General features: G+C 40.3%; 1 long non-coding RNA gene across 1 annotated transcript; it reads right to left on the bottom strand.

The window, feature by feature from the left end:
• Positions 1-8,372: 8,372 nt before the first annotated feature.
• Positions 8,373-9,835, bottom strand: LOC134732543 (uncharacterized). Its single transcript, XR_010115858.1, has 3 exons — positions 9,805-9,835; positions 9,582-9,665; positions 8,373-9,213 (listed from the first exon to the last, which is right to left on the bottom strand). It is a non-coding gene; the product is annotated as an uncharacterized lncRNA (long non-coding RNA).
• Positions 9,836-10,686: the final 851 nt, after the last annotated feature.

Raw genomic sequence — 10,686 nt, 5'->3', positions numbered from 1 at the left:
AAGTTTGATAGTTATTTATAAGATACACTGATTTTCTTTTTTTTTTTTTTTTTGAGACAGAGTCTTGCTCTGTCACCCACGCTGGAGTGCAGTGGCACAATCTTGGCTCACTGCAACCTCCACCTCCCGGGTTCAAGCGATTCTCCTGCCTCAGCCTCCTGAGTAGCTGGGATTACAGGCACGTGCCACCACGCCTGGATAATTTTTGTATTTTTCCTAGAAACGGGATTTTTTTTTTTTTTTTGAGATGGATTTTCGCTCTTGTTGCCCAGGCTGGAGTGCAATGGCCCGATCTCAGCTCACCGCAACTTCCGCCTCCTGGGTTCAAATGATTCTCCTGCCTCAGCCTCCTGAATAGCTGGGATTATAGCCATACACCATCACACCCGCCTAATTTTGTATTTTTAGTAGAGACAGGATTTCCCCATGTTGGTCAGGCTGGTCTGGAACTTCCAACCTCAGGTGATCCTCGCACCTTGGCCTCCCAAAGTGCTGGGATTATAGACCTGAGCCACTGCGCCCAGCCCATTGGTTTCCCTTTAAGCCTATATCAAATGGAGGGAAACCACCTCGAAATCCCCTGTGTATCATAAAATTGAATTGTTTTGCTTTATATACCTGATGAAGAAATAGAAGCACTGATGTCTTTGAAGGCATATTTATTGAGGGAGGGGATTGTGGCCTATTTCTTTGACTTGGCTTATCACATATGTTAGATGCATTGAACACTCAAAAGGGGACTATATTGACTGTGCCAGATGGAATGAGAATTTCTTCATTTCATGCATAGGTTAATTGGGTGTAAAACTAGGTACCTCACTTATCTCCTTTATCTTTCCTGTACTACCTACATTGAGTATACCTATATATCTGCTTAATCTTGGACAATCCAATATCCTGAAAGTATTAAAACAGGAGTACTTAGCCCTACTATTATATTAAAACATTAAACCAATTAAATTGAGACCCTACTATGGACAAAATCCTTTACTATACTGAGAAATATAAAGAAAAATGAGACATGGTCTTTGCCATCCAAGAACTGACAATCCAATTGGGAAAACTTGTGTTGAAGAAGCTCCAATAAAAGTCAGTTTACAAAAAAAATTACTGGCCGGGCGTGGTGGCTCACGCCTGTAATCCCAGCACTTTGGGAGGCCGAGGTAGGCGGATCACAAGGTCAGGATATCAAACCCATCCTGGCTAACACGGTGAAACCCCATCTCTATTAAAAATACAAAAAATTACCCGGGCATGGTGGCACATGCCAGCAATCCCAGCTACTCGGGAGGCTGAGGCAGGAGAATCACTTGAACCCAGGATGTGGAGGTTGCAGTGAGCCGAGATCACGCCACTGCACTCCATCCTGGGTGAAAGAGCAAGACTCCGTCTAAAAAAAAAAAAGAAAAATTACGAAACATCACTATGGTATTATTCTATTCAATGTCGATCCAGTCAGTTTTCATATACCCAGTGCTATACTGGACATTATTTGTACAAAGACTAGTGGTCCTCAAGAAGCTAATGATTGAGCAGAGAATCTCAGATATATAAAATTAGCCACACTCTGATGTAATTTATTCATCTCTGTGATGAATAAAATGCCACGTGAGAGTCCAAAAGAAAGTTGTGTCTGGGTAAGGAAATGAGTGGCTGAGAAGATGATGATAAATTTAACTAACACAGGAAATGCAGGCAAAATAGCTCATTTTAGTGGGATGCTCATTTTAGCTGTTGGAGCTGAAGATTACATTTTGAAATCAGTTTCACTTTAGTAATAACTAAAACACTGGGGACAAATGCCCTAGCCCGGGGAAAGAATCTGTAGTAAGTTAAGATTAAAAAAAAAATCAGGCTAGAATCATGGGAAAAAGTCAAGATGTGCTAAAGTTCAAAACGGGTGCTGTGAGAGTTTAAGGAAGGCAAAGTTTAATTCTTTCTGAGATCATTAGGGAAGGTATTTTGGAGGAAGTGAGATTTACAACGGAATTTAAAAGTGCAGGCGAGGAGAGTATAATATTAAAGAAGATGGAAATTCCAGATCTAGAGAACTATTTGAATAATAGTTGATGAATGCTGCTTCAGAAATGTAGTTTATTCATAAGAAGAGTAAAGTTGAGGAGAGATGGAGAGAAATTGTACAATGATTGTCACAGCTGGTTATTTCAAGCTGTCAACTAGTGGGGGATATGTTTGGCTATAGAAGAATTTTGAGCAGGAGAGTTTCAGAATCAGCTGTGAGTTTCAGAAAGCTTGTGGAAAGCTCTCTGTGGAAAAGTAAGGCACTCTATCCTTTTCCAGGCCAGATCTCCAAATGGCCCTTTTGTTAGGGAACCAGGGAGAAATCTCTGTCTTTCCTAGGCGGAAAAAGAGATGGAAGGATATTTTTTCTTTCACCAAGATCCTAGGTAATCTTTAACTCAAACCCCTATCTGACCCATAAACTAAAGAAATAGACTCATTAATCATCTAATTATGAAGAATCTGGCTTTTAACTTGAGCAAATTTATAAACTAGTTATGACAGCCTTTCAGAAGAAAAATATCTTTCATCATCCCTGTAACTTAAAGAACAGTCTTAAATTGTATATTATTTATAACGTTGAAAATTGGAAATTGTTCAAAAGTTTGTCACTGAAGAATAAATTATTTGTGACTTTATAATTATTTACATTTCAGATATGATATATTCTTACAAGTAGAAAAAATGATTTTTTATCTATGAAATTCTGTAGCTTCCTTTATTTACACATCTCAGTGATTTATGAAACACATCTTTATGCTGTTTTATTTAAAAAAAAAGAAGAAGAAAAAATGCTTAAGGGTTGTTATTCCTGGAAGTAGTTCTGTTTATGCCTGGCTATTAAGTTTTAAACAATCAATTTAAAGAGGATCTTCCATTATATTTTACTTTTCATTTCATATTTTACATACTTTTTCCTGAAACACTAACATTGAAATGCTTTCGGTTGTAAATTTCCAGGGGAATATAGAAATGGTATTATTGAAAAGCATAAAGAAGATTAAAAAGAACCAGGAGAGATGCAAATGACATTTCAAATAAGGATGTTGAAAGCTTCTTCATGTCATTTGTTATTTGCAGGAAGGGTGAGAAGTTTTGCTAGATAATGTTGACAATTGTTTAGAAAACTTTCTACAAGAATTGGAAGGACACGTGACTTTCCCATGAGGAGAAGAGAGCAGGTATTTCGCTGGGCTGACTTTAACCTTAAGTACCAGAGACAGAAATGAAACTTACTCTTCTGAGAGAGTTAGCAGTGGTGTTCAACGTTTTGCAAACCCTCCCCGGAGTCTGTTGCTAAATTTGTGCCCAGCAACGTTCATACCTTATTCATGTTCCATAAAAGAGAGGTCAAGGGATGTTAGAGTTTGTTGATTTTAACAGCCTGAGAATTTGAGTCCAGTGGGATTAAAATCCCCTGTCACTTCCTTTATGAAACCACTGTGCTATTATTTGAATAAGTTGTCTGGGTATCTTTTTTATTTCTGTGAGGCACTACAGTAAGGAGAGATGCCATGATGAGAATCAGAACTCACGTATTAAGCACACGTTTTCTCTGGGCATAGACCTAGACCGTGGGGGTTTCTATCAGCCAACTTGAACTTAATATTCATGACATACAGGCAGCAGTACAACATTAAGACAAGATATACATAATCAGAAAGGCAGTTTTCCTAAACTGTGTTTTGGTAAATGTTCATATATGTTCCTTGAAAATAAACAGGTAAAATATCCATTCAAAGTACAAGATGGATTAATAGATTTTCTTGTAATTAAGTATGAAAAGTTCATTGATATGATTTTGGATTCTATATTTCAACTAACCCTTAAGAAACTACCAGATGCTAAATTTTGGTATAGTACTGCAGAATAACCACAATTTTCTGAAACAGTTATTTAGAAACTCCTGCTTTTTTTTTTTTTTTTTTGAGAGAGAGTTTCACTCTGTCTCTCAGGCTGGAGTGCAGTGGCAGGATCTCAGCTCACTGCAAGCTCCGCCTCCCGGGTTCCGGCCATTCTCCTGCCTCAGCCTCCTGAGTAGTTGGATTACAGGCGCCCACCACCATGCCCGGCTAATTTTTTTGTATTTTTTGTAGAGACGGGGTTTCACCATGTTAGCCAAGATGGCCTCAATCTCCCTTCCTCGGCCTCCCAAAGTTCTGGGATTACAGGCAAGCCACCACACCCGGCCAGAAACTCCTGCTGTTTAAACTACATGTAATACCAGATTTTCTTCAACTACTTCAACCAAAACAACATTTCCCAAGACTGCAATAGCAGATAGGAGTATTCAACTATCTACTTTTAAGCCAGACATTAAAGTGATTTGCAGAAACGTAAAACAATGCTACTGTTTTCATTGATTTTTGTTTTTTAAAAGTTTTCATAAAAATATGTTATGTATATTAACATGTTAGGGTATATTTATTATAGCTGTTTTATTTATCTATTTTTATTTTATTTTTTTAAACAGGGTCTCGCCCTGTCACCCAGGCTGGAGTGCAGTGGTGTGATCACAGTTCACTACAGCCTTGACTTCCCAGGTTCCAACAATCCTGCCACTTCAGCCTCCTGAGTAGCTGGGACTACAGGTGCATGCCACCACACCCGGCTCGTTTTTATATTTTTACTGGACGTGGAGTTTCACCACATTGCCCAGGCTGGTCTTGAACTTCTTGGCTGAAGTGATCTGCTAGCCTCAGCCTCCCAAAGTGCTGAGATTACAGATGTCAGCCATCGAATCTGGCTGTGGCTATTTTAAATTAATTAATTAAATAATTAATAGTTTATAAATGTTAAAAATGGCTCTTAGGGTCAAATGCACTTGAGAAATGAAGATAGAATATTGAATGTCTTCAAATAAGTCTCAATTGTATTAACAGTACAAGAACAAATTTGTTCTTACTGCAAATAATAAAACCACCATCATTCAATAGACCTGACTTTTAAATTAATTTAATGTTTTATGATACAGTGATTTAAAATTTTGATTCTAGATTTACTTAATATTGATAATTGGTTTGGCAGCTCTAAATGTTGGAAAAAAGACATGTCACAATTATATAAAATAACACTGTAGGTGTGTTTCATTGCTAACAATAGTAAATATTTCACATTCTCCCTTCACCCCCATTTCCTCTCAGGCTGATCTTTTTCCTTTGTATCATGATTGAAAATTAACTTGAACTTGGAATAGGAATATCAACTCTGTCATTTTCTTTCTTCTCACCTGTGCTTACATTATTAGAATTACAATTTTTGGTCTTTATTTAGACTGTGAGTGTGAGGCTAAGGTCAGTTTAAACTAGTTGATATAATGGACAAACACACATAACCCAGGACACATAACTGTCAAATGTTGGTACATACTGAAAGCAAAGTGGTTGGACCTGGTGGCTCACGCCTGTAATCCCAGCACTTTGGGAGGCTGAGGTGGGCAAATCACCTGAGGTCAGGAGTTCGAGACCAGCCTGATCAACACGGAGAAACCTCGTCTCTACTAAAAATACTAAATTAGCCAGGCTTGGTGGCACATGCCTGTAATCCCAGCTACTCGGGAGGCTGAGGCAGGAGAATCGCTTGAACCCAGCAGGCAGAGGTTGCAGTGAGCTGAGATCGCACTATTGCACTCCAGCCTGAACAACAAGACCAAAACTCAGTTTTTTTAAAAGGAAAGAGAGGAAGGAAGGGAGGGAGGGAGGGACAGAGACAGGGAAGGAGGGAGGGAAAGAGAGAGAGAGAAAGGAGGGAAGGACGGAAAGGAAGGAAAGGAAGGAAGGAAGGAAGGAAGGAAGGAAGGAAGGAAGAGAGCAAAGCTTGACTGGAAGAGCCATGACCAGCCCCTTTCCTCTCCCTGAGGTGCAGCTCACCACACATGAATACCTGGCACAAGGACCAGACCTTGTCATCACTAGTAGGTATCCCTATAATAAATATAATGAATGACACTTTGAGAGGCCAAGGCAGGTGGATCACTTGAATCCAGGAGTCCGAGACCAGCCTGGGAAACATAGTGAAAACTTGTCTCTACAAAACACACACACATACCCATATTAGCTGGGTGTGGTGGCACGTACCCATAGTCCACCTACTTGGGAGGCTGAGGCAGGAGGCTGAGGCAGAGTTGCAGTGAGCTATGATTGCACCACCACATTCCAGTCTGGGTGAAAAAGTGAGACTGTTTCAAAACAAAACAAAACAAAAACACAATTATTTAGTATCATTATTATTATTATATATATATTTTTTGAGAAGGAATTTAGCTCTTGTTGCCCAGGCTGGAATGCAATGGCACAATCTCAGCTCACCGCAACCTCTGCCTGCCGGGTTCAAGCAATTCTCCTGCCTCAGCCTCCCGAGTAGCTGGGATTACAGGCATGCGCCACTATGCCTGGCTAATTTAGTATTTTTAGTAGAGATGGAGTTTCTCCATGTTGATCAGGCTGGTCTTGAACTCCTGACCTTAGGTGATCCACCCGCCTCAGCCTCCCAAAGTGCTGGGATTACAGGCATGAGCCACCACACCCAGCCTATTTGTTATTATTTTTAAGATAAAAAATAGGTATGTTCTTTCTATATGCCTATGGTTCATTGTACATACCTTTCAGAGGCACACTTTATTTTATAAATAATTCCTCTAGACCATTCAGGCTAAAAGAGAAAATCTGGTCAGAAAGATAAGCTTCAATAAAAACAAACAAAATAAACATAATTTTTTTTTTTTTTTTTTTGAGAAAGAGTCTTGCTCTGTTGCCAGCTGGAGTACAGTGGCGCAATCCTGGCTCACTGCAACCTCCACTTCCCAGGTTCAAGTGATTCTCCTGCCTCAGCCTCCTGAGTAGCTGAGATTACAGGCATGCACCACCAGGCCCAGCTAATTTCTGTATTTTCAGTAGAGACGGCGTTTTCACCATGTTGGCCAGGATTGCCTCGATCTTTTGACCTTGTGATCCATGCACCTTGGCCTCCCAAAGTGCTGGGATTACAGGTATGAGCCACCACGCCCGGCATAAACATAATTTTTGATGAGGAAAACAATTTTATTACCTTTTGAAAATTAACAGCACTTTTGAATCAGAAAAAGTGTTTTTGGCTGGGGGCGATGGCTCACGCCTGTAATCCCAGCGCTTTCAGAGGCCAAGATGGGTGGATCACTTGAAGCCAGGACTTCAAGACCAGCCTGTTCAAAGCCCCATCACTACTAAAAATACAAACATTAGCTGGGCGTGGTGGCTCAGGCCTGTAGACCCAGCTACTTGGGAGACTGAGGCAAGAGAATTGTTTGAACCTGGGAAGTAGAGGTTGCAGTGAGCCAAGATCACTCCACTGCACTCCATCCTGGGCGACAAGGTAAGACCCTGTCTCATAAAAAAGAAAACAAAAAATTTATGCAATATAAGTTTCTTTTCTAAGTAAGCACTATTCGCTTGAGCAAATGTTATTTAAATTTACAAACAGCCTATCTTTACCCTTCTTTTAATCGTACATATAAATCTGGTGTAATGAACTCCATAGGAGATTTCTTCACTCTGTGTTGAAAATGGAGTTTCCTGTGTTCACAGAGAGCACGGAGGGTTGAGAGTACTTTTGGAATGATGGCAGTGGTTAAAAAAATAGAAGAATTGCTTCTTGGTGACTAGATAGAAAAATGATACAAGAGTTTAGCTATTGCCAAATTCTACTTTTTTTTCCTTTACTAAAATCAGAACCCATTATTGCTGGAAAGGACTTTAGTGACCACGTAGGGCTAATCCAATTCTCCTACTTCACAGGAGGCAAAAATGAATTAAACGGCTTGCCTGCTGCTACACAGAGTGGCAGAATCAGGATCAGAATCCAGTTTTCCTCACTGTCAGTCCGTGTAATCCACATTCTCTCACTGAGGAAGACTGCCCCACAAGTGCCCTTTTTACAGAGTAATAGTCTTGCAACCAAGGTGCAAACAAAGTACTTGTGCCAGCTCTGTTGTATAAGGCACCCTTCCTTGAGGTGACATTTATTGTCCAGAAATTTTATCTGTAAGCAGTGTCTCTGCTGAACTGCTTCACAAAACTCCTAGTTTCCCTGACACACTGCCTTTCAATGAACCATTTATACTCAGAAGCTTCAAACTCCTACAGGTGGTAAAACAAAAACAATAACAAAAAGGAAGTAAATCAGTGGTAATGTAAGCAATATACTGACTTAGGATAGGACGTGCTCTAGGAAGAAGTGTTATTATTTAGCTTCCTCATGTTATTGCAGTAGACACAAGTAATGGCAGCAGAAGCTAGCAAGTGGGAGTGTATAAGAAAACAAGTAAAGCCAATACAGTTATTGCAGCTTTATTTTAGGCTGAATGTTGCAGGAATGAATGCCCACCTGTATTTTATCTATAAAATATGTCTCTGCCGAACTGCTTCACAAAACTCCAAGTTTCCAGCCGGGCATGGTGGCTCACACGTGTAATCCCAGCACTTTGGGAAGCCGAGAAGGGTGGATCACCTGAGGTCAGGAGTTCGAGCCCAGCCTGGCCAACACGGTGAAACCCTGTCTCCACTAAAGATACAAAAATTAGCCAGGTGTGGTGGCAGGTGCCTGTAATCCCAGCTACTTGGGAGGCTGAGGCAGGAGAATCGCTTGAACCCTGGTGTTAGAGGTTGTAGTGAGCCAAGATCACACCACTGCACTCCATCCTGGGTGACAGAGTGAGACTCTGTCTCAAAAAAACAAACAAACAAAAAAAAAACAACAACAATAAAACCTCCAAGTTTCCCTGATGCGCTTGTCTTTCAATGAACAATTTATATTCAGAATGCTGGTCTGACGTTGCTTTGCATGTGTGGCAGGTCTAATTGTACTAGAGCCTCGTCAATCGTCTTGATGGAACATGGCAAGGTCCTGGCCCCAAGTATAGGGGAACATTCTGTTAGAAATACTTCATTTGTTTTTTTAGGTCATACCATGATGATTACATCACAGAAAGGGAAAGGCTCTCATCAACTGGATTTTGCAGAGACTATGCAGAATATTAGGGTTGTTAGAACTTGGAGATCCTTTATCACAGTGATCAGACCTAAGTTAATGCTGATGTCCTCAGCATCTCAAAACCTGCTTTCCGAGGTCCACCCAGTTTGGTCACAGTTTCCTTCTTGGTAGCTGAGCCACTCAGGGAAATGCTGGTCACTCTGGGAGAGGGAGAAACAACGAGTCCTAAAAAGAGGTAACATATTTCATTACAGTCCTTCCTTCTGAGCAGGATGAAAGGGGCACTCTAGTGGGAAGAGAATTAAAAGCCAACTAACTATTCAGCCAGTGCCTTGTTTAACCACAAATCAAAAGCTGAAGCACCAAAACCGTGGGTATCATGAGAAGCACAGGCTGTCATTTCAGAGGTGAATATGACTGGGAGAAAAGTGGGAGATATAAAGGAAGTAACATTTATCAACCAGCCACCATGAGCTAGGTGCTGCCCTTGGAAATGCATGCACCTTATCACAAATTCTTATAAAACTTGAGAGGTAAGTATTACTTTCCCTTACTATAAGGGTGAAGAAAGTCAGAGAGGTTAAGACACTCACCCAAGGTTACATGGTTTTCATATGTTAGAGCAGGGCTCAAATTAGGCTATCTCAGACTCCAAAGTTCATGTTCTTTCCAGGACACTGCACCAGTGAATAAGTAGAATAAATAAATAAATGTGACTATTTATTTTTATAGGAAATTACTCCCTTAGTAAAATAAACAAATAAACCAATAAATAAAATGAGTCAGAGGAGTCTTAGTTATAGGTGAGCTCCTTACCTGCACGTATATTCCCAGCAAAGGATCAACCTACACTGATGATATTGACATAATCTATGACAAAACCTAGATATAATTTGTTCTTGTTCCACGTGGAAAAGTGAAAGTGACGAATCACTCAGTGAAGAAGAGAAGGGGAGAGAACTAGGCATCTGGCCCTTCCTTCCTAGATGCCTTCTTAGGCATGGGCTAAGATACCTGGTAGGGTCACGTTACCTCATGCTTAGAGCAGAGGCTGTCACACAGGCATTTCCAGCATATTCTGCTCTGAAAGAGATCCCCTAGAAATTTGTTTTAAAAATTTGGAAGTGATTTTTTTCTGTGTCAAAGCTTTTTCTTTCAGCGATTGGGATTATACTACATTTAAAAATGAATATGCCAGGCAGGGTGGCTCACACTTGTAATCCCAGAACTTGGGGAGGCTGAAGGAGAATCATTTGAGTCCAAGAGTTCAAAACTAGCCTGGGCAACAAAGTAAAATCCTGTCTCTACAAAGAAAAAAAAAGAAAAGAAAAATTAGCCAGTCGTGGTGGTGTGCACTTGTAGTCCCAGCTATTTGGGAGGCTGAGATGGGAGGGTTGCTTCAGCCAGGGAGGTTGAGGCTGCAGTGAGTCTTTTTTGTACCAGTGCACTCTAGCCTAGGTGACAGAGTGAGACCCTGTCACTAAAACAACAAAAAAGGAAGAAATAAACAAAATTTTCTCCTCTATATAAATTCTCCATGTTTTTAATACCTGCGAAATAAACAAGGGTCAAAGATTCCAGGCAGTGACTCTAGAACTAGTGCTAACTCACATTTGTAGAGAAAGGGACACACACACAAAAAATCTCAAAACTCAGTTGCCCTATTTAATGAATTATGCAATTAAACCTGAAATTAGT

Source organism: Symphalangus syndactylus, chromosome 15 (assembly GCF_028878055.3).
Source record: "Symphalangus syndactylus isolate Jambi chromosome 15, NHGRI_mSymSyn1-v2.1_pri, whole genome shotgun sequence".
In the NCBI taxonomy this organism is placed as follows: domain Eukaryota; kingdom Metazoa; phylum Chordata; class Mammalia; order Primates; family Hylobatidae; genus Symphalangus; species Symphalangus syndactylus.
The sequence above is the reverse complement of the archived record's forward strand: the minus strand, read 5'-3'. Positions and strand labels throughout refer to the sequence as shown.